General features: G+C 25.4%; 1 pseudogene; it reads right to left on the minus strand.

Annotated features, from left to right (window-relative positions):
* Positions 1-23,180: 23,180 nt before the first annotated feature.
* On the minus strand, positions 23,181-23,738 carry LOC104763057 (mavicyanin pseudogene; annotated as a pseudogene).
* Between the last annotated feature and the right edge of the window lie 1,003 nt (positions 23,739-24,741).

A 24,741-nucleotide genomic window follows, 5' to 3' on the forward strand; every position in this document is an offset into this window, starting at 1 on the left:
GTTTTACACCTCTTTGTTTATATAAAGTTGCAATGTTTTGATCCAACAATTGTGTTTCTTCGTTGTACCCCTAGCTTTCAATAGTTGCACTTGTTAGTTTTCGCACCTTTTTGTTTCACACCTCTTTATTTTCACACTCTTTGTTTTTATATATATACAGATTTTTATGGACTTTGAAAAGAGTTTTTGTTCTTTGAGTATTATTAATGATCTCACCCTTTGTTAATGATCTCAAAGTTGCAAAGTTTTGGTCCAACAATTTTGTTTCTTCGTTGCACCCTCAGATTTCCATGTTGGCACCCATTAGTTTTCACACCCTTTTGTTTTACACCTCTTTGTTTATATAAAGTTGCAATGTTTTGATCCAACAATTGTGTTTCTTCGTCGTACCCCCTACCTTTCAATGGTTGCACTTGTTAGTTTTCGCACATTTTTGTTTCACACCTCTTTGTTTTCACACTCTTTGTTTTTATATATATACAGATTTTTATGGACTTTGAAAAGAGTTTTTGTTCTTTTAGTATTATTAATGATCTCATCCTTTGTTAATGATCTCAAATTTGCAAAGTTTTGGTCCAACAATTGTGTTTCTTCGTTGCACCCCCAGCTTTCCATGTTGGCACCTGTAAGTTTTCACACCCTTTTGTTTTACACCTCTTTGTTTATATAAAGTTGCAATGTTTTGATCCAAAAATTGTGTTTATTCGTTGTACCCCTAGCTTTCAATGGTTGCACTTGTTAGTTTTCACACCTTTTTGTTTCACACCTCTTTGTTTTCACACTCTATGTTTATGGACTTTGAAAGAGTTTTTGTTGTTTGAGTATGATTTCTGATCTCACCCTTTGTTAATGATCTCAAAAGTTGCAAAGTTTCAGTCCAACAATTGTGTTTCTTCGTTGCACCTCTAGCTTTCTATATTGGCACCCGTTAGTTTTCACACCCTTTTGTTTTACACCTCTTTATTTATATAAAGTTGCAGTGTTTTGATCCAACAATTGTGTTTCTTCGTCGTACCCCTTGATTTCAATATTTGCACTTGTTAGTTTTTGCATCTTTTTGTTTAACACATTTTTATTTCACACGTCTTTTTTTTTTATATTTTTGCATCTTTTCGTCATAACCCTATTTTCAAAAATCGCACCTAATAATTTTTTCACCCCTTTATGTTTTCCACCTTTATATTTTACACCTCTTTGTTTATTATATATAAACTTTTATGGAATACAAAAACAAGTTTCGAATTTATTGTTTTCTAAGTATTTTTTAAACTTACAAGTTAATAAGGGCCTGACTGGTTCAAACACTGCAGTTGCGGTTGCGGTTGCGGGAGATTGCGGAAGCGGGCGATTGCGGTTTCAAGCGTTATTAAGCGTTTTGAACTACTGGTTTAGCAGTTTAAAATTGGTGTGTTTGTGGGAGGTTTACGACTGGTTGACCAGCGGGTGCAATAGCGGTTGGAACATAATAAATGTGATATATAATATATAAATGTTTAAAAACACAAATTTTTTTATTAAAATTTATTGAAAAAATACTAAAATAATTATTCAAAAAAAAAAATTCATATTGAAATACTTATTCTATATGCGTTTGGTTTTTCACCAAAAATTTAATCAAATAATTTGATAAATGATAAAACATATGCTTTAGATCGTAGATCTTTTCTCTTTTCTCTTAGATCGTGGGTCAGTAGTTGCATCGGTAGGAATGGTCAAATGAGAGTTGAGAAGAGTCACTGGTGATTTTTTTAAATATTTTTCACAAATAATCTTATTTTCTTAAATTTCTGATGAAATATTATATTTATTTAGATTTTTTTGAACTTATGTGCAATGTGCCATTAAATTTACATCAAGTTTTCCGGGTTATTGTTAATTGGAATATTATTTTCTTCTAATTATTTATTTTATAATCTCTGCAATTGTATACGTATTTCATTTTCTCTCATCCTTAATGAGTAAAATGGTTAGATAGAAGATATAACAAAAAAAAATTAATTATCATGGGTTTCTTTTAAGTTTTTTTAAGTTTTTTACAAAAAAAAAAAAATTTCCAAACGCAATCGCCCGCAACCGCAAACGCTTGCGGGAAGCAGCTTTTGGAATTCAGTGGTTTGAAGCGGTTGGGAGCGATTGGAAGCGGTTTGTGAGATTGGTTCCAATCGCTAGCAACCGCTATCTCCCGCAAACGCTGCGTTTGCGGGAGATAGCGGGAGAACCAGTCAATACCTAAATAAAATCATAGATTTATATGTTTATATATTACTAGATAAGACCCGCATTATTACGCAGATAAAAATTTTAAAAAATTATTGATAATAATTAAGTAGTAATATACATGTTTTTAGATTTTATCTTGTAACATTTTAATATTGAATATGGTTTCTTATATTTCATCCTAATACTCTCTCAGTTTCAATATGTAAGATTTTTAAGGTTTTTTTTGCTCTATTTTATAATATTTTCTCAAATTTCTATGTACAAATTTTATTAATATAACAATTTATGACTATTTGAACTATGCAGTATATTTTCTTTTTGGTTGAAGTTTTATGAAAGAGATAATATTTATTGTTTATTAATCTTGATGATTTACCCAAAAACATTTATAGGACAGAGATTACCATTTAAATATCTATACCATCATAATAAACTATATTTTAAGTTTAATTACACATTTCATCGTAATGCATAGAACTAAATATTTTATATCAACATAATTAATACATGATATCAAATAAAAATTAACAAATATAATTTGCAGAAAAACTGAATCAACATTATTTAAGAGATATTTGTTATGTTGTTTTCTCATAAGTGTTAATTTTACCTCATGTCAAATCAATTTTAAATGAGTGAAGTTTATAAAATGAAAACATATATAAAGATATAGAGATATTCTCGTCAAATGACTGAAGATTTCTTCCTATATATTATAATTTATTACAAATTATCTTATGTTTTAACATATGCATTACAAAAATACATGTGCTGAAATTATAATGTCAAACATAAAAAATTACTAATATTTTAAATATATTTTTTTTGAAATGATACATATTAATATTTGAAAAATTTTTAATCTAAAATAATTTTTGTCGTTAGACATTCAATTTAGTAATCACATTTAACTATCTATTTCATCCTAAAACTATAATTCACTTCTTATTGGATTAGAGATAAAATTTTAATAACAAAAATAATATGAGAATCATATGTATATTGGTTAGTATTTTAAATAAATGTGATATATAATATATAAATGTTTAAAAACACAAATTTTTTTATTAAAATTTATTGAAAAAATACTAAAATAATTATTCAAAAAAAAAAAATTCATATTGAAATACTTATTCTATATGCGTTTGGTTTTTCACCAAAAATTTAATCAAATAATTTGATAAATGATAAAACATATGCTTTAGATCGTAGATCTTTTCTCTTTTCTCTTAGATCGTGGGTCAGTAGTTGCATCGGTAGGAATGGTCAAATGAGAGTTGAGAAGAGTCACTGGTGATTTTTTTAAATATTTTTCACAAATAATCTTATTTTCTTAAATTTCTGATGAAATATTATATTTATTTAGATTTTTTTGAACTTATGTGCAATGTGCCATTAAATTTACATCAAGTTTTCCGGGTTATTGTTAATTGGAATATTATTTTCTTCTAATTATTTATTTTATAATCTCTGCAATTGTATACGTATTTCATTTTCTCTCATCCTTAATGAGTAAAATGGTTAGATAGAAGATATAACAAAAAAAAATTAATTATCATGGGTTTCTTTTAAGTTTTTTTAAGTTTTTTACAAAAAAAAAAAAATTTCCAAACGCAATCGCCCGCAACCGCAAACGCTTGCGGGAAGCAGCTTTTGGAATTCAGTGGTTTGAAGCGGTTGGGAGCGATTGGAAGCGGTTTGTGAGATTGGTTCCAATCGCTAGCAACCGCTATCTCCCGCAAACGCTGCGTTTGCGGGAGATAGCGGGAGAACCAGTCAATACCTAAATAAAATCATAGATTTATATGTTTATATATTACTAGATAAGACCCGCATTATTACGCAGATAAAAATTTTAAAAAATTATTGATAATAATTAAGTAGTAATATACATGTTTTTAGATTTTATCTTGTAACATTTTAATATTGAATATGGTTTCTTATATTTCATCCTAATACTCTCTCAGTTTCAATATGTAAGATTTTTAAGGTTTTTTTTGCTCTATTTTATAATATTTTCTCAAATTTCTATGTACAAATTTTATTAATATAACAATTTATGACTATTTGAACTATGCAGTATATTTTCTTTTTGGTTGAAGTTTTATGAAAGAGATAATATTTATTGTTTATTAATCTTGATGATTTACCCAAAAACATTTATAGGACAGAGATTACCATTTAAATATCTATACCATCATAATAAACTATATTTTAAGTTTAATTACACATTTCATCGTAATGCATAGAACTAAATATTTTATATCAACATAATTAATACATGATATCAAATAAAAATTAACAAATATAATTTGCAGAAAAACTGAATCAACATTATTTAAGAGATATTTGTTATGTTGTTTTCTCATAAGTGTTAATTTTACCTCATGTCAAATCAATTTTAAATGAGTGAAGTTTATAAAATGAAAACATATATAAAGATATAGAGATATTCTCGTCAAATGACTGAAGATTTCTTCCTATATATTATAATTTATTACAAATTATCTTATGTTTTAACATATGCATTACAAAAATACATGTGCTGAAATTATAATGTCAAACATAAAAAATTACTAATATTTTAAATATATTTTTTTTGAAATGATACATATTAATATTTGAAAAATTTTTAATCTAAAATAATTTTTGTCGTTAGACATTCAATTTAGTAATCACATTTAACTATCTATTTCATCCTAAAACTATAATTCACTTCTTATTGGATTAGAGATAAAATTTTAATAACAAAAATAATATGAGAATCATATGTATATTGGTTAGTATTTTAAATAAATGTGATATATAATATATAAATGTTTAAAAACACAAATTTTTTTATTAAAATTTATTGAAAAAATACTAAAATAATTATTCAAAAAAAAAAAATTCATATTGAAATACTTATTCTATATGCGTTTGGTTTTTCACCAAAATTTAATCAAATAATTTGATAAATGATAAAACATATGCTTTAGATCGTAGATCTTTTCTCTTTTCTCTTAGATCGTGGGTCAGTAGTTGCATCGGTAGGAATGGTCAAATGAGAGTTGAGAAGAGTCACTGGTGATTTTTTTAAATATTTTTCACAAATAATCTTATTTTCTTAAATTTCTGATGAAATATTATATTTATTTAGATTTTTTTGAACTTATGTGCAATGTGCCATTAAATTTACATCAAGTTTTCCGGGTTATTGTTAATTGGAATATTATTTTCTTCTAATTATTTATTTTATAATCTCTGCAATTGTATACGTATTTCATTTTCTCTCATCCTTAATGAGTAAAATGGTTAGATAGAAGATATAACAAAAAAAAATTAATTATCATGGGTTTCTTTTAAGTTTTTTTAAGTTTTTTACAAAAAAAAAAAAATTTCCAAACGCAATCGCCCGCAACCGCAAACGCTTGCGGGAAGCAGCTTTTGGAATTCAGTGGTTTGAAGCGGTTGGGAGCGATTGGAAGCGGTTTGTGAGATTGGTTCCAATCGCTAGCAACCGCTATCTCCCGCAAACGCTGCGTTTGCGGGAGATAGCGGGAGAACCAGTCAATACCTAAATAAAATCATAGATTTATATGTTTATATATTACTAGATAAGACCCGCATTATTACGCAGATAAAAATTTTAAAAAATTATTGATAATAATTAAGTAGTAATATACATGTTTTTAGATTTTATCTTGTAACATTTTAATATTGAATATGGTTTCTTATATTTCATCCTAATACTCTCTCAGTTTCAATATGTAAGATTTTTAAGGTTTTTTTTGCTCTATTTTATAATATTTTCTCAAATTTCTATGTACAAATTTTATTAATATAACAATTTATGACTATTTGAACTATGCAGTATATTTTCTTTTTGGTTGAAGTTTTATGAAAGAGATAATATTTATTGTTTATTAATCTTGATGATTTACCCAAAAACATTTATAGGACAGAGATTACCATTTAAATATCTATACCATCATAATAAACTATATTTTAAGTTTAATTACACATTTCATCGTAATGCATAGAACTAAATATTTTATATCAACATAATTAATACATGATATCAAATAAAAATTAACAAATATAATTTGCAGAAAAACTGAATCAACATTATTTAAGAGATATTTGTTATGTTGTTTTCTCATAAGTGTTAATTTTACCTCATGTCAAATCAATTTTAAATGAGTGAAGTTTATAAAATGAAAACATATATAAAGATATAGAGATATTCTCGTCAAATGACTGAAGATTTCTTCCTATATATTATAATTTATTACAAATTATCTTATGTTTTAACATATGCATTACAAAAATACATGTGCTGAAATTATAATGTCAAACATAAAAAATTACTAATATTTTAAATATATTTTTTTTGAAATGATACATATTAATATTTGAAAAATTTTTAATCTAAAATAATTTTTGTCGTTAGACATTCAATTTAGTAATCACATTTAACTATCTATTTCATCCTAAAACTATAATTCACTTCTTATTGGATTAGAGATAAAATTTTAATAACAAAAATAATATGAGAATCATATGTATATTGGTTAGTATTTTAAATTTAACAATAAAAATAATCAGTTAACATCCACAAAAGTTTTGGAAATCCAAAAATATCCTAAATATTATTCTTCTATATGTCATAATTCATAAGTAATACTTTTGTCAATTTTCATCAATTAACCAAAAATTCACTCCTACAAACTCATTTTTTCTATTTTTTTAAGGTTTCTTATATTACTACATGCATTAAAATCTTTAAAATAAAACATGTAAAACTATACTAATACACATCATGTATTGCAATTTTTTCTTTTTAAGTTCATTATTCTTTCATGGTTTTGTGTACTTACTTACAATAAAAATTTATATTACAACGATAAATACAATTTATATCCGACTAAAGTTATGTTAAATAACTTATGATATTCTTTTTAACTTTGTTATTCATTATTTATTGATTAATATACATGCTTAATAAGTTAAGTTTTTGGTTACACATGTCAAATTTTATTGAGAACACATGTATAATATAATTAGCATACAACAGAAAATATATTGATTTTGTTAGTTTTCCATTTTGATTTAGAAAATATATTATTTTGAAATATAAAAATGTAAAATTCTGTAAATATAATTAGCTGTCCTATTACGTTTATAAAAAAAAAGATTTTTTTTTGACACATGTCAACATCTAATCAATATATTTGATACATGTCACAATCTTGTTAATGAGAATTAGCATACAACATAAAATATATTGATTTTGTTTGTTTTCCTTTTTGATTTAGAAAAATAATTTTTTGAAATATAGAAATGTAAAATTCTGTAAATATAATTAGGTGTCCTACTACGTTTATAAAAAAAAACGAATTTTTTTTTGACACATGTCAACATCTAATCAATATATTTGACACATGTCACAATCTTGTTAATGAGTAATTTTGACATCAAACTTTATATAATAAGATAACAAATTCACATTTAGGGGTAAATTTAAATATAACAAATGAGATTATTTTTATTATCTCATCTAACTGTTTAGATTTGTTAATGATCTTAAAAGTTGCAATATTTTGATCCAACAATTGTGTTTCTTCGTCTTACTCCCAGCTTTCAATGTTCACATTTGTTAGTTTTCGCACATTTTTGTTTCACACCTCTTTGTTTTATATATATATATATATATATATATATATATATATATATTTTTATATTTATGGACCTTGAAAAGAGTTTTTTTTGTTATTTGACTATTGTTAAATACCTCTAAATTTAAAAATTCTGAGTATTATGTTCTTTCAATTTATTATCGACATTAATTCACTCATCTTTGTTAAAAAATTTGGATTGTTTTATTTATTGATTCATTCATCTAACTTTTGTTTAATGCCGTTTTCCATCTAATTGTATTGATCATCTCTTTCAAGTATTAATTTAGGTAATTAATGATGATTTCTAATTTTTCATAGATTTATATTTTTAATCAATTTGGTTGGTGTCAGTTGCAGCTATGAGCTCTTTCTTCCTCATTCTCTTATTATTTTTTATAAATTTCGATAGAATAATAATTGAGAATTTGTTAAAAATGCCCCTTTTGTTATACCCCTTTTCAAAAATACCCTCTTTTCTGGCCATTTTTATTTATGCCCTCTTTTAATTTTTAATGACCATTTTACCCTTAGATGAAAATTATTTTATTCAATAAAAAGAAAAACAAAATTTTTCCGCCAAAAAATTTCCGACATATTTTCCCGCCAAAAATTTTTCAAAAAAATTTTCCCGCCAAAATTTTTTTTGTCAAAAAATTTTTGATAAAAAATTTCGAAAAAAAAAATTTTCCCGCCAAAATTTTTCCCGCCAAAAAAAATTTACAAGGTTTTTAAAAGGTTTTATAAGGTTTCTGCCTTATAAACACCTTGTAAAGGCTTTTACAATATTTTTTAAAGAGTTTTAAAAGGTTTTTTAAACAACTTGTAAACGCTTTTACCAGATTTTTAAAAGGTTTTAAAAGGTTTTTAAAAGGTTTTCAAATGGTTTTTAAAAGGATTTTTAAAAGGTTTTTAAACACCTTCTAAACCCTTTTACAATGTTTTTAAAAACCTTGTAAAAGTTTTTATAAAATTTTTAAAAGGTTTTTAAACACCTTTTAAATGCTTTTAAAAAGTTTTTAAAAGCGTTTACAAGGTGTTTAAAAACCTTTTAAAGCATTTACAAGCTTTTTAAAAGCATTTACAAGGTTTTTAAAAGCGTTTACAATGTGTTTAAAAACCTTTTAAAAACCTTGTAAACGCTTTTAAAAGTTTTTTAAAAGCATTTACAAGGTTTTTAAAAGGTATAAATTTCAATATTTTTGGCGGGAAAAACTTTCGATTTTGGCGGGAAAATTTTTTTTTTTTGGCGGGAAAAAATAATTTTTTCGGGAAAAATTTTCGATTTTGGCGGGAAAAAAAATTTTGGCGGGAAATTTTTTTGGCGGGAAAATATTTTCGATTTTGATGACTGTACATTCTTGCTGTCACTCAAAAAGGGTAATTTGGTCATTTTCTATATAAAGAGGGGTAGTTTTAAAAATGGTCAACATGAAGGGGTATTTTTAAAAAGAGATATGGAAAAAGGGGCATTTTTGAGAATGCCCCATAATAATTCAAATTTTATTCTATGTGAATATCTTTTAAAATTGAGTATCTGAATATTATTCAGTAAACCAAAATTTTTATATCTTTAATATTGTTCTCTTATTTTCACTGAATCAATTTTTCATTTTCATATATAACAAATATTTTATTTAACTAATTTGGTTAATTCATCTTAGTCATTATTTATGACTTTTATATTATACATTTAAAAATTACCAAAAAAATTTCACTCGAAATGTGAAATTAACAATGTTAATCATTTCAAGTTTTCACTTTTCCGTGCGGTAACGCATGGCCGACATCCTAGTAATATAAATAACAAACTTTCAATAGTTATTATAATTGATTATAAAAAGAAGTATATTACCCCTGAATTATCTCCAACTCATTAAAAGAAACTTAATTCCCAATAAATATAAAAAGACAATAAATTAGGGGATATCATGATGTGTGATTATTTATATATATCTAAGTATGTAAATTAGTTAATCTCAACATTTAGTGTGATTATTCATTAAAAATGAAAATATTGATAACCAAATATGAATATACGTTTTAATTGTATATTCATCTATGTGCTATTAAAAAGGAATGAAACAATAACCCTTATCATTATTAATAAACTTAGTACCCAAAAAAATCATAATATATTTAAAATGAAAGATTATTAGATTATGCAAAAAAATTATAGTTACTCGATAAACCATAAATATAAATTTGATTTTTAAAACACACAAAAATATATATTGCCATAAATTATAACATTTTATAAATATTTTCTTTACCACGTTCACATATTTCATGGGTGAAATGTATTCTTACACGAATACGTTGATTTTGGAATTTCATTAGTTTTTTCATAGTGGTTTTTTTTTGTTGTAATAATCAGTCATTTATAGTAATATTAACAAACCGACTAACTCAAAAGATTTAAATAGCCTAATCGAAAATATTAAATCAATAAATTACATTATTGAAACGACCGACCCTTTTTTTATAATAAATAAATAATAAATATAATATAATAAAATAAACTACATCTAGTGGTCTCATACCCACTAGCCACCTAACCACAAACACATTCAACAGCAGAAATAACCAACTAATATTCAATAATAATCCAATAATAAAATATAACCATATTCTAACATAATCAATATCCAAAACAACAGGAATCATAGAACCAGCAACCTAGCAATGTTCTAATGACCCAACTCTAGCAACCTAGCAAAGCCAGACAACATAAAACCGAGTCCCTGGAACATCCTCCTCTTCATTGCCTTGATTCCACGATCACACCTTGCCTTTACCTGCACCACAAACACATATTGCAATGCATGAGTATTTTATAAACACTCAGTAAGGCAATCCTCCCATCTACTGGGCTATACACACAAGCAATAGAGACATCTCTAACCATCAAACAACATTCAACAATCAACGGTAACAAACCAGGACTCTGCATCGACCGATACCAACATGCATCGACCGACACCAGATGGAGGTTGCGTCGACCGACGCAAGATCTGCGTCGACCGATGCAAGGTTAACTTGCATCGACCGATGCAAGATATGCATCGACCGATGCAAGATATGCATCGATTGATGCAAGATATGCATCAACCGATGCATGCTCGACATAACACGAAAACCCTAGAGTTTACGCGCCGTCCTCGCATCTGCATCGACCGACGCACAAAGTGCATCGACCGATGCAATGCCGAGCATCGTTTTCCTCCAAAGCTTCTCACCGGATCTTCGTTCCTGCAACCACGAAACTCGATCCCAAGCCACAAGAAAGCTTCCTAACGTCCCAAACAACAATCTAACCAGCCTAACAACACATAACAAGCAAATCAGAGACATCTCTAGCTTAGATAAGCCATGGTCATGCACTTACCTTTGCCACAGAAGAACTAAGCCTCAAACAAACAAGAACAAGCCTCTAGGAAGCTCCTACAACGATCCTAGCTACAGATCTCACCAAGAAATGCCTCAAATCTCCAGAAATCACCAAGAACTCTCAAGAACTTTTCTCTCTTTTCGTTTCTCTCCAAAAACGGCTAAAACACGAATGAGACCAAAAAGAATCGAGTTAAGGGTTTTCCCTTTCTCTTTACCCCAAAACGCAGCGTTTGACTTAAGTCCAAACGTAGAGAATTGAACATGCATCGACCGATGCACCCTATGCATCGACCGATGCAACTCCCAAACCGAGATTCCGGTTCACGGATGTTACAATTATCTTCAGAAAATTTAGTTTAGAATCCGATTGTTATTAACATATAATAAAATTAAATAATTAAACTACCGTGTAATTTAGTATATGTTGTTATGGTTACATAAGAAACATGCAAAATTGTTATGATTACAAGATAAAACAAGAAGATATGAATTTGATTTTTAAACCACACAAAAGACATATTGCAATACATAGTAACATTTTATCAATACTTTCTCTACCATAAAACCTCTTACACATTCAAAGATTCATAGGTGAAACGTATTTCTTATACGAAAAAACGCAGCTTTGAATAAATAAATAAAAAACTTTAGTTACATATTATGTTTGACCCAAACAGATATTGGTTCTTGGATAATAATTTTACTTATAATAATTTTCTTTAAATCGATTTATCCTGCACATAATGAGCGTTGTTACCTAGTAATTAATTATATGACAAACACTTGCTTTTCTTTTTAGCGATATGCAAAGTAAGATTTTCTTTAAACTAATGCTCTAATAAACTGACAAGTGATATTATCTTCTTTGAACATGTGTCATTTCTCTCATATTTAAATACACTATTTTGTAATTACTAAATTTAATTATATTTTCATACCAAAAAAATCTCTCATTATTTTTAATGTCATTTTAGTAGTTATATAATTAAATAATAAAATATTAATATTCAAAATATTCATTAATTTCGCTCTAAATAATATCAAGATATAAATATATTATAATATTATAATATTTCTTCGTTGGTAAAAAAATAATATTTATTTCAAAACTTTTTACTGCAAAAAATCAATTCATTTTATTCAAAATAATTTAATGATATAAGAATATGATATTTGTTAATTTTTGCACCAAAAGATCAACTCATTTAGTCTAACTGAATTCAATATCTAACATAAATAAATTCCAAGATATTTTACAACTTTTTACGTTAAAAAGAGCAATTCATTTAATTTTAGATAATTTAAAATCGACTCATTTAGTCTAACTGAATTCAATATATAAACTAAATTAATTCCAAAATATTTCACAACTTTTTACGTCAAAAGATCAATTCATTTGTTGAAAAAAAAAAAAAGATCAATTCCTTTTATTTTAAAGATAATTTAAAAATATAAAAGAATATGATATTTCTTAATTTTTGCACCAAAGATCAATTCATTTTGAACTGAAATGATATTTCTTAATTTTTGCACCAAAGATTCAAATTAAACTGAATTCAATTTAGAAAATAAATTAAGTCCAAGATATTAAAAATATGACATGTCACAATATTGAGCCAAAAAATTATTTTGTAATCTAAAATCATTTCAAGATTTAATAATAATTATAAACACAATTTATTGCATATTAATTCTTTAAAATGTAACCCCCTGATATTTGAAAAAATCTCAATATACTAATACACTTTAATGTATTAATTGCAACACAATTTATATTTAATATTGGAAATGTAACCATAGTTCCTATGATGTTTGACAAAAAAAATTGAAAAATCTTTCATGATACCAATGAAGTATTAGTCCATGAAAAGTTTCTCTATAAATATCAAAAAAAAGTCTCCATCAAACATCATATTCTATCATTCCAGTAATTTTTTTAATTTTATAATAACAATTTCTATATTTAGCATATGCATAATTGAACATGTGAAATGTGGATTGTCTTTAGACCATCTCCAATGTATATCTCTATTTTTTTCTCTAAAATAGAGTAACTCTAAAATAAAGCATTGTTTTCCTCCAATGTATTACTCTATTTTAGAGTTGAAAATAGAGTTAGTGTAAAAAAATAGAGGTGGAATAGAGTTGCTCTATATATAGAGCAATCCTATCATTTTCTCTATTTTAGAGTAAAATATAGAGTAGGGTTGGAGCAAATGTTGCTCTATAATAGAGTTTTGATTCTAAAATAGAGTGGGGTTGGAGATGCCCTTAGATATGGCTAGATGAAGAATGTATAACACAAGATATGTTTATCTTCTTTACCTTTAGTTTTAACTTCTTATTCATGTTTTATGGTTTGCAAATGTTGTTTAGCATGTCTATTTTGATAAGTTGCTAAAATTCACATTAGTTTTTAGAAGTAATTTAGTTTCCAAATCAAAAAGGCAGAAAGTGAGTACTCAACCAATTGATAAACATAAACAACCAAATGTTTATTGGACACACAAACTCTTTCTAGGTTGGCGCTGCTTAATATCAGATTCACTTTTATTTTAATGTGTGATTACTTCTTTTTATCTTTTTCATTTAGTGTTAAAATTCTAATACACAAACATTGTTCATATATGTACACATCTGATTTCTTTTTGGTCAAGTTTTAAAAGATTTAATCTTTGCAAATCTAGATAACATATATATGTACTTTTGCTCCTCACAAAAGGAAATAAAAAAACTTATGTGTTAAATAGTAAACTATGGAGAGAGTGAGAAGAAAGTGTACTAAATATATATACGTGACTTCGCATCTTTGTATGTTTTTTAATAAAAAAATAACTCATTCATAAATGTTAAACTCACTAATTAATCAAAACATTCTCAAAATGATAACTTTGAATGTATTGACAGTTTTAAAATTTACACACATACTATAATCATTAAAATATATACAATTTAAAATTTGAAATCTAACAATCAAAGAAATGTTGCATATGATTTTCACAGATTTAAATAAAACACAAGGTTTATATTGTATATTCATACTATAAGTTGTTTCTTTGATCATTTTGATAAAAATTTAATATACTAATTAGTTTTAGATAATCATTCATAAAACCTGATAAAATTTCAATTTAAAATTAATATATCTTAGCTACAATATTTTTGCTAATTATCTTTGAATGAATCTTAAAAGCACTAAATATATATTAATATATATTAATTATAAAATATTGTATAATTTTTTTTTTTGCCAACGCATCGCTTAAGATTTTTTCTAGTATATAGAGATACTAGGTGCTTCCCCACGCAACACGTGGGTTGTGGTGTAGTTGGCACTTTCTTGTTTTTTTTTTGGTCTTTTTCGTTTTCTCTTTTGTATTATTTCGTTTTAATAAGGCATATACGGGCTTTGCCGTCACTTTTATTTATACACTATATGTTTATACCATTTCGTTCAGATGTGTATAATTGTGGCGTTTACTTTTTATGAATTATGAAGATGTTGTTTCTTGCTTTTGAGGATCTAATCTTATCATTGACTGATATTGTTTCCAATACATTTATTGTATTATAGATTTTTTAATTAACTGCTTATGTAAACCCTTCATACGTTGATGTTGCAATAATACGTTATTTTTTTTAAATATCTTCCGTGTAAGTGATTATGTTTGTATGCCCATGTTTTGGTCTAATATCAATAAGATCGTTTCTGTTTTTCTTTAGTTGGCTTTGAAACCAATATTGAGTTAAGCAAATAATGGATCGAATTATGGTATTAATAAGTATATAAATTCTTATGTATATATATTGTATATATGTGACTATAAATTTAGCTAACTAAAAAATTATGTAATATTTAAAATACAATCTTGAACATATATATATTTTTTTATTTGTGGGAGGAATGTATGAAATTATTGGATAGAAGTTATTTTTGAGTTAAATGACCTTTAATGTCTTTAAAGTGAGTTAAATATTAATAAATTTTTATATGTATCTTGACTTTTTTTAAAAGGAATACCAAGTGTTTCCTTCCAAATTTGAAGTGATATAGTATTTTAGTTTTCTTATATGATTTTATAAACTTCAATGTAAAAGTTTTTCAAAGTAATAAGTACACTCACTGATTGAATTATAAAATCTGGAGAAATGATTATTTCGTTTAATCATCTACTCTTTTAAATAAATTAAATAAGTATGTTGTTATTCCTACAAATAGGAAAACATATATTATAGTTTAACCATGGAGTTAAGCAATGGAAATGGAACTTGTGATTGCAAGACAAAATGCTTATATGTTACACATTGATCGTTTAAAAATGAATAGGAACATCTAATTCTCAAATAAAGTTGATTGTTTTGTTAAAACCAACATATGTGAATTTAAATTTAACTATGCAAATTTAAAAAATAAATATGAATAAATTAGAAAGACAAGAAATATAAAAGAAATATTTTTTATATAAATAAAATAAAAATTGAAAACAATGTTAAATATATATAATACTTTCTACATTAAAATATAGAATCAAACTCTTACAAGTTACAACACATATGAGATATAACAATATTTGATATTGGTAGGAGAGGAAGAGAGAATGTTTACTATAAGATGGTAATCCAAATTAGATAATGGAGATGAATCTTTAAAAAATAGAACAATGTAATATCTATATATATAATACTTTCTAAATTAAAATATAGAATCAAACTCTTACAACACATATGAGATATAACAACATTTGATATTGGTGGGAGAGGAAGAGAGAATGATTACTTATAAGATATTAATCCAAATTAGATAAAGGAGATAAATCTTTTAAAATAAGAACAATGTAAAATATATATCATGTAGTCTCTAAAATTAAAATTTAGCATTAACAATTTACAATGATATTTCATTTTTTTTTACAATCCATACAACAAAAATAAGAAATCAAAAATAACAAAAAAAAATGAAAAATGATTTGAGGTATTGTAGAAGAGAATGAGAGAATGTGAAAATGAGATAGTAAAAAGAATGTCAATATGAGAGAATGATAGATTGAGAGAATGCTTATTTATATGATAAGAAATGATGGAAGTTACATTTAGAACTATGAAGTTACAATAGTAATTTATTGTGTTTGAATAGAATTGAGTGGTAGAATATGATTAATGCATAATTTATTTTATTTTCAGTTATAATTTTATTTTAATGTGTGAGTTAAATGTATTGTGTTTATTGGATCTTAAATCATATATATAAAAGTAGAGTTTCAGTCTCTCCTTATTGGTCCATTTGGCAATGCAATTTTAACAAAAAAAAATTATATTAAAACACAAATTTAAAACAATTAATTTTCACATTTAACTCACATAATATAAAACTGAAATCTTTATACCTTCTCCCTATAAATTATGCATTAACTTTATTTCTCCACTAAGTTGTATTAATCAATTGTATTAAAAAAAAACAATAAATTAGAATTGTAACTCTCATTTTTCTAAATGTAATTTTTCATCATTTCTCTTCCTATAAATACTCATTATCTTATTCTCTTAGTCTATCACTCTTTTAGTCTCTCATCTTCTTCCACTACTCTCAAATCTCTTTTTTGTTTTGTTTTGTTTTGTTTTGTATTTTTTTGTTATTGTTGTTATATGGGTTATAAAAATCAAATCAAATATCATTGTAAAAGCTTAGTTTTAGAGTTTGTATGATATGTATATCTTATATATTTATTTTAATCTTTTAAAATGTTAATCTCCATTTTCTATTTTATATTAACATCTTATAAGTCATTATTTTCATACTTCCTTACAATATTCACCACACAATAAGATCATAAAGTTGAAATGATCCATATGTAATTATCTATTATGTCTATGGATATCTCACATATTCATGTATCATTTTTAATAATTTATAAAGATCAATATAATATTTAAAGATCAATATAATTATCCATTTATCCATTTATAAAGACTATTTTGTTTTGTGATCCAATTGTTAAATTTGCAGATATCAATATAATATATATATATATATATTTTTTTATGATTTGAGGTTTTTGAAAACAAAAAGAACATAATTTAACAATTGGTTTTTTGTGTCTTTAATCAAAATAAAAAAATGATCCAAAAAACAAAACATATTCAACTGGAACTTAAATATAAAAATAAAATATAATTTTAAAAATATCATTTCACTAAATTCTCTAAAGATGAAACTATTAGTATGAAATCTAGCACTATAAATTAAATTGATACGTGAAAACCAAAAAAATATATAAGTTATCCTTGGGATTTTAAAAATTATTGAGATTGAAGAATTCATATAATTTTATAATAAAACTAATTTAGTTTGTCACTTAAAAAGTAATATTTTTTATTTTGAAATATTATGTGTAAGTGTTGAGTTTATATCAACAAACAACCAAATCATGTGAATTTTGATTCAGCCACTTGGTATTCTTTTTATTTTAGGTTATAAAAAATTAAAATATTTATTTATAATTAAAGACATTTAACTCCATTTAACTCAAATGTAACTCCTATCCAATAATTGTACATTAATTCATTCCTCCTACTAACTTATTATCTTCCAAGAGAAATTATTTTTGGTTAAATTTTAATATTTTTTATTTATTTTGGTTGGCTAAACTTATATTCATATTTTGGTTGGCTAAATTAATATATTTCTCATGTAAAATTATTGTTTATAATATATTTCTCATTTCAAAGTTTAAAGCAATATATCATATATATAAAAGTAAGGTTTTGGTCTCTCCTTATTGGTTGATTTTCATTTAATGTTTTCTAATTTTTTTTTATTTTTTTATTTGCTTTCTAATTGCTTTAAAAAATATTTAAGATCCAATAAACACAATACATTTAACTCACACATTAAAATAAAATTATAACTGAAAATAAAATAAATTATGCATTAATCATATTCTACCACTCAATTTTATTCAAACACAGTAAATTACTATTGTAACTCCATAGTTCTAAATGTAACTTCCATCATTTGTTATCATATAAATAAGCATTCTCTCAATATATCATTCTCTCATATTGACATTCTTTTACTATCTCATTTTCACATTCTCTCATTCTCTTCTACAATACCTCAAATCATTTTTGTTTTTTTTTTGTTATTTTTGATTTCTTATTTTTGTTGTATGGGTTGTAAAAAAAATGAAATATCATTGTTAATGCTAAATTTTAATTTTAGAGACTACATGATATATATTTTACATTGTTCTTATTTTAAAAGATTTATCTCCTTTATCTAATTTGGATTATTATCTTATAAGTAATCATTATCTCTTCCTCTCCCACCAATATCAAATGTTGTTATATCTCATATGTGTTGTAAGAGTTTGATTATATATTTTAATTTAGAAAGTATTATATATATATAGATATTACATTGTTCTATTTTTTAAAGATTCATCTCCATTATCTAATTTGGATTACCATCTTATAGTAAACATTCTCTCCTCCTCTCCTACCAATATCAAATGTTATTATATCTCATATGTGTTGTAACTTGTAAGAGTTTGATTCTATATTTTAATGTAGAAAGTATTATATATATTTAACATTGTTTTCAATTTTTCTTTTATTTATATAAAAAATATTTCTTTTATATTTCTTGCCTTTCTAATCTATTCATATTTATTTTTTAAATTTGCATAGTTAAATTTAAATTCACATATGTTGGTTTTAACAAAACAATCAACTTTATTTGAGAATTAGATGTTCCTATTCATTTTTAAACGATCAATGTGTAACATATAAGCATTTTGTCTTGCAATCATAAGTTTCATTTCCATTGCTTAACTTCATGGTTAAACTATAATATATGTTGTCCTATTTGTAGGAATAACAACATACTTATTTAATTTATTTAAAAGAGCAGATGATTAAACGAAATAAACATTTCTCCAAATTTTATAATTCAATCAGTGAGTGTACTTATTACTTTGAAAAACTTTTACATTGAAGTTCATAAAATCATATTAGAAAACTAAAATACTATATCACTTCAAATTTGGAAGGAAACACTTGGTATTCCTTTTTAAAAAAGTCAAGACACATATAAAAATTTATTAATATTTAACTCACTTTAAAGACATTAAAGGTCATTTAACTCAAAAATAACTTCTATCCAATAATTTCATACATTCCTCCCACAAATAAATATATATATATATATGTTCAAAATTATATTTAAATATTACATAATTTTTTAGTTAGCTAAATTTATAGTCACATATATACAATATATATACATAAGAATTTATATTACTTATTAACACCATAATTCGACCCATTATTTGCTTAACTCAATATTGGTTTCAAAGCCAACTAAAGAAAAACAGAAACGATCTTATTGATATTAGACCAAAACATGGGCATACAAACATAATCACTTACACGGAAGATATTTTAAAAAAATAACTTATTATTGCAACATCAACGTATGAAGAGTTTACATAAGCAGTTAATTAGAAAAACTATAATACAAAAAATGTATTGGAAACAATATCAGTCAATGATAAGATTGGATCCTCAAAAGCAAGAAACAACATCTTCATAATTCATAAAAAATAAATGCCACAATTATACACATCTGAACGAAATGGTATAAACATATAGTGTATAAATAAAAGTGACGGCAAAGCCCGTATATGCCTAATTAAAACAAAATAATACAAAAGAGAATACGATAAAGACCAAAAAAAACAAGAAAGTGCCAACTACACCACAACCCACGCGTTGCGTGGGGAAGCACCTAGTATTGTTTAAAGCAATTAGAAAGCAAATAAAAAAATAAAAAAAAAATTAAAAAACATTAAATGAAAATCAACCAATAAGGAGAGACCGAAACCTTACTTTTATATATATGATACATTGCTTTAAACTTTGAAATGAGAAATATATTATAAACAATAATTTTACATGAGAACAACCAAAATATGAATATAAGTTTAGCCAACAAAAATAAATAAAAAATATTAAAATTTAACCAAAAATAATTTCTCTTGAAAGATAATAAGTTAGTAGGAGGAATGAATTAATGTACAATTATTGGATAGGAGTTACATTTGAGTTAAATGAAGTTACATGTCTTTAATTATAAATAAATATTTTAATTTTTTGTAACTTAAAATAAAAGGAATACCAAGTGGCTGAATCAAAATTCACATGATTTGGTTGTTTGTTGATATAAACTCAACACTTACACATAATATTTTAAAATTAAAAATATTACTTTTTAAGTGACAAACTAAATTAGTTTTCTTATAAAATTATATGAATTCTTCAATCTCAATAATTTTTAAAATCCCAAGGATAACTTATATTTTTTTGGTTTTCACTCATCAATTTAATTTATAGTGCTAGATTTCATACTAATGGTTTCATCTTTAGAGAATTTAGTGAAATCATAGTTTTGTTTTTTGGATCATTTTTTATTTTGATTAAAGACACAAAAAACCAATTGTTTAATTATGTTCTTTTTGTTTTCAAAAACCTCAAATCATAAAAAATATATATATATATTATATTGATCTCTGCAGATTTAACAATTGAATCACAAAACAAAATAGTCTTTATAAATGGATAATTATATTGATCTTTAAATATTATATTGATCTTTATAAATTATTTAAAATGATACATGAATATGTGAGATAACCAGAGACATAATAGATAATTACAATGGATCATTTCAACTTTATGATCTTATTGTGTGGTGAATATTGTAAGGAAGTATGAAAATAATGACTTATAAGATGTTAATATAAAATAGAAAATGGAGATAAACATTTTAAAAGATTAAAATAAATATATAAGATATACATATCATACAAACTCTAAAACTAAGTTTTTACAATGATATTTGATTTGATTTTTTATAACCCATACAACAACAATAACAAAAAAAATACAAAACAAAACAAAAAGAGATTTGAGAGTAGTGGAAGAAGATGAGAGAATGAAAGAGTGATAGACTAAGAGAATAAGATAATTAGTATTTCTAGGAAGAGAAATGATGAAAAATTACATTTAGAAAAATGAGAGTTACAATTCTAATTTATTGTTTTTTTTTAATACAATTGATTAATACAACTTAGTGGAGAAATAAAGTTAATGCATAATTTATAGGGAGAAGGTATAAAGATTTCAGTTTTATATTATGTGAGTTAAATGTGAAAATTAATTGTTTTAAATTTGTGTTTTAGTATAATTTTTTTTTTCTTATAAAATTATATGAATTCTTCAATCTCAATAATTTTTAAAATCCCAAGGATAACTTATATTTTTTTGGTTTTCACTCATCAATTTAATTTATAGTGCTAGATTTCATACTAATGGTTTCATCTTTAGAGAATTTAGTGAATTGATATTTTAAAATTATATTTTATTTTTATATTTAAGTTCCAGTTGAATATGTTTTGTTTTTTGGATCATTTTTTATTTTGATTAAAGACACAAAAAAACCAATTGTTTAATTATGTTCTTTTTGTTTTCAAAAACCCCAAATCATAAAAAAATATATATATATTATATTGATCTCTGCATATTTAACAATTGGATCACAAAACAAAATCGTCTTTATAAATGGATAAATGGATAATTATATTGATCTTTATAAATTATTTAAAATGATATATGAATATGTGAGATAACCATAGACATAATAGATAATTATATATGGATTATTTCAACTTTATGATCTTATTGTGTGGTGAATATTGTAAGGAAGTATAAAAATAATGACTTATAAGATGTTAATATAAAATAGAAAATGGAGATAAACATTTTAAAAGATTAAAATAAATATATAAGATATACATATCATACAAACTCTAAAACTAAGCTTTTACAATGATATTTGATTTGATTTTTTATAACCCATACAACAACAATAACAAAAAAGATACAAAACAAAACAAAACAAAACAAAAAAGAGATTTGAGAGTAGTGGAAGAAGATGAGAGAATGAATGAGTGATAGACTAAGAGAATAAGATAATGAGTATTTATAGGAAGAGAAATGATGAAAAATTACATTTAGAAAAATGAGAGTTACAATTCTAATTTATTGTTTTGTTTTACTACAATTGATTAATACAACTTAGTGGAGAAATAAAGTTAATGCATAATTTATAGGGAGAAGTTATAAAGATTTCAGTTTTATATTATGTGAGTTAAATGTGAAAATTAATTGTTTTAAATTTGTGTTTTAATATAATTTTTTTTTTGTTAAAATTGCATTGCCAAGTGGACCAATAAGGAGAGACTGAAATTCTACTTTTATATATATGATTAGAAGGTCTTGTGAATGAGTAGTGAGTGTACATATACGAAAGAATTAAACGTTTGAGATAAGAGGATGTAAGTAACGTGTGCACGTTGGAACTATAAAAATCCCTAATCCAGTCCATAATTGCACCTCTTTAGCACATAGTTGAAGCTAAAAAGTCTATCTTAAACCTATATTATATGTGTGTTTATCAATATTTGGCTGCCTTTAATTGGCTGAATTCTCCTATGGGGACGTTTGATAAATTTTCAGGTAGTATGCTTGAAAGCTATAACGAAAGACTTAGCTGGCAGAGGGAAGCTCGTAGATACATCTTTAGTTCATCTGCGTGAATGTTTCATATATACATCCTTTGTTTCAATAATTCATTGAAAATTCAAATTTGGATGTGTATGTATCGATACTGGTGAATTAGTGGTGATACTATCCCAAGAAGTATTTCATTAATGAATAAACTAAATATTACAAAGAAGCAAAACCTAACAGTAATGCAAAAATTAAAAAAGAATCTGTTGTTTCACTGTTTAACAATTAGACTGACGTTGACACTCGCTAATAAAAACAAAGATGTAATAGTAAAAGACAAGACTAGAATGCTAAGATCAAGGCTAACAAGCTAAAGCCGATCCAAGAAGCTGACTTCGAGGCACCACTTTGAAGAGGTGATGGAGCCATCTGATGCTGATACTGTGGAGCATTGGCTGGTGAAGGAGACGAGGAAGAGCTCGGTGATCGGACTGGTCTAGAAACCGGAGCAGTCACGGGACCCAACGAGGTCGGTAAAACGTGAATTTGAAGTTTCTGTCCCGACTTGCAATGTCCAGGAACTCCCCATATGAACTGTTGGAGTCCCGGTTTGGTTAGAGTGATTGAGTCAGATCCACTTGTGTATTTCATAAGCGGTTTAGACGATTCACACATCTTGAAACCATTGTGAGTGACTTCAGTGACATCATAGAAATTGTTGTTGTATGCGAACACCAAAGAGTCTCCAACTTGAAAAGTTCTTGAAGAAGCCCACGCCTCGTAATCTCCCATCATAGTCCATCCATTCGAATCGCCGACCTTGTGAATGGTTCCTCCAACCGCAACTCCAAAAAGAGCTACAAAAATCAACAATGAAGTGAAAAGCATGTTGTTTTTAATCAAAGCATGATCGTGTTTCTGGTTCTTAACTTCGGAATGAGAGAAACAAGTTTTTTGAAGAGAGATATGAAAGTATGTAATGAATTTGTTTGGTGAGAAGTTGAGAAGGGGGCTAAGAGTATATAGAGCCGAGAGGTATGTTGAAATAATCTTTTCCTTTTCGGGATTTGAAGCTTTGGATAATTCCTTAGATACTATTTCCCTTTTTTCCATTGTTTTGATACTGACATTTTCTAACTTTGATTTCTTTTTTATTCCAACAATTTTTTTTTTCTTTTTTATTTTTGTATACTTGATTGTCGACTTATGACAAACACTTGCTATATAAATATTTTTTTCTTTTAACAACAGGTGTTTAGAATTATAGGCAAAAAAAAAGAAGAAATAAACGAATAAAAACATAACGAAAAATAATACATCTTTTTTTCTCCTAAAAACTTAGGTTTTTGGGATTTTTTCATGTTCCACAAAGATTAGGGATACATAAACGGACTGCCTAAATTTTTCATAGTTATCATTTTTTTTTATACCAATTTAGTCACTTTGCAAATTCAAAGATATATGGGCCGGTACAGTATTTAAAGATTGGGTTTTTTTTTTTTTTTTGACATGAAACCAAACACTCAGGTACTTTATGAGTTGAAAGATTGGTCTTGATAATTATCGAGTATAAATTTTGATATCTTGGACACAAATCTACTTTGCAACATATTTATTTCTATAACTTTGCAAATCTACTATACAAATCTAATTTATTTCTATAACTAACTATAAAAACAACATAACATATGAAGAATTGAAGATAATTTATGATGACTTTAACTTGGGGAATTTCTAAAGTATATATTTAGCTGATGGAATGAATATGTGGGAACATAACATGTTAGAACATGGTCTAAAATCGACGTGACTACATACGCGTATTTCACAATAAATCTTGATGAGTTTGTGTGTGCGACTTAGAGAAATCTAGGAAGATGCTTTCGAAAAGATAAAACATTAG

The sequence above is a fragment of the Camelina sativa genome, chromosome 5 (assembly GCF_030686135.1).
Source record: "Camelina sativa cultivar CO46 ecotype springtype chromosome 5, ASM3068613v1".
In the NCBI taxonomy this organism is placed as follows: Eukaryota; Viridiplantae; Streptophyta; class Magnoliopsida; order Brassicales; family Brassicaceae; genus Camelina; species Camelina sativa.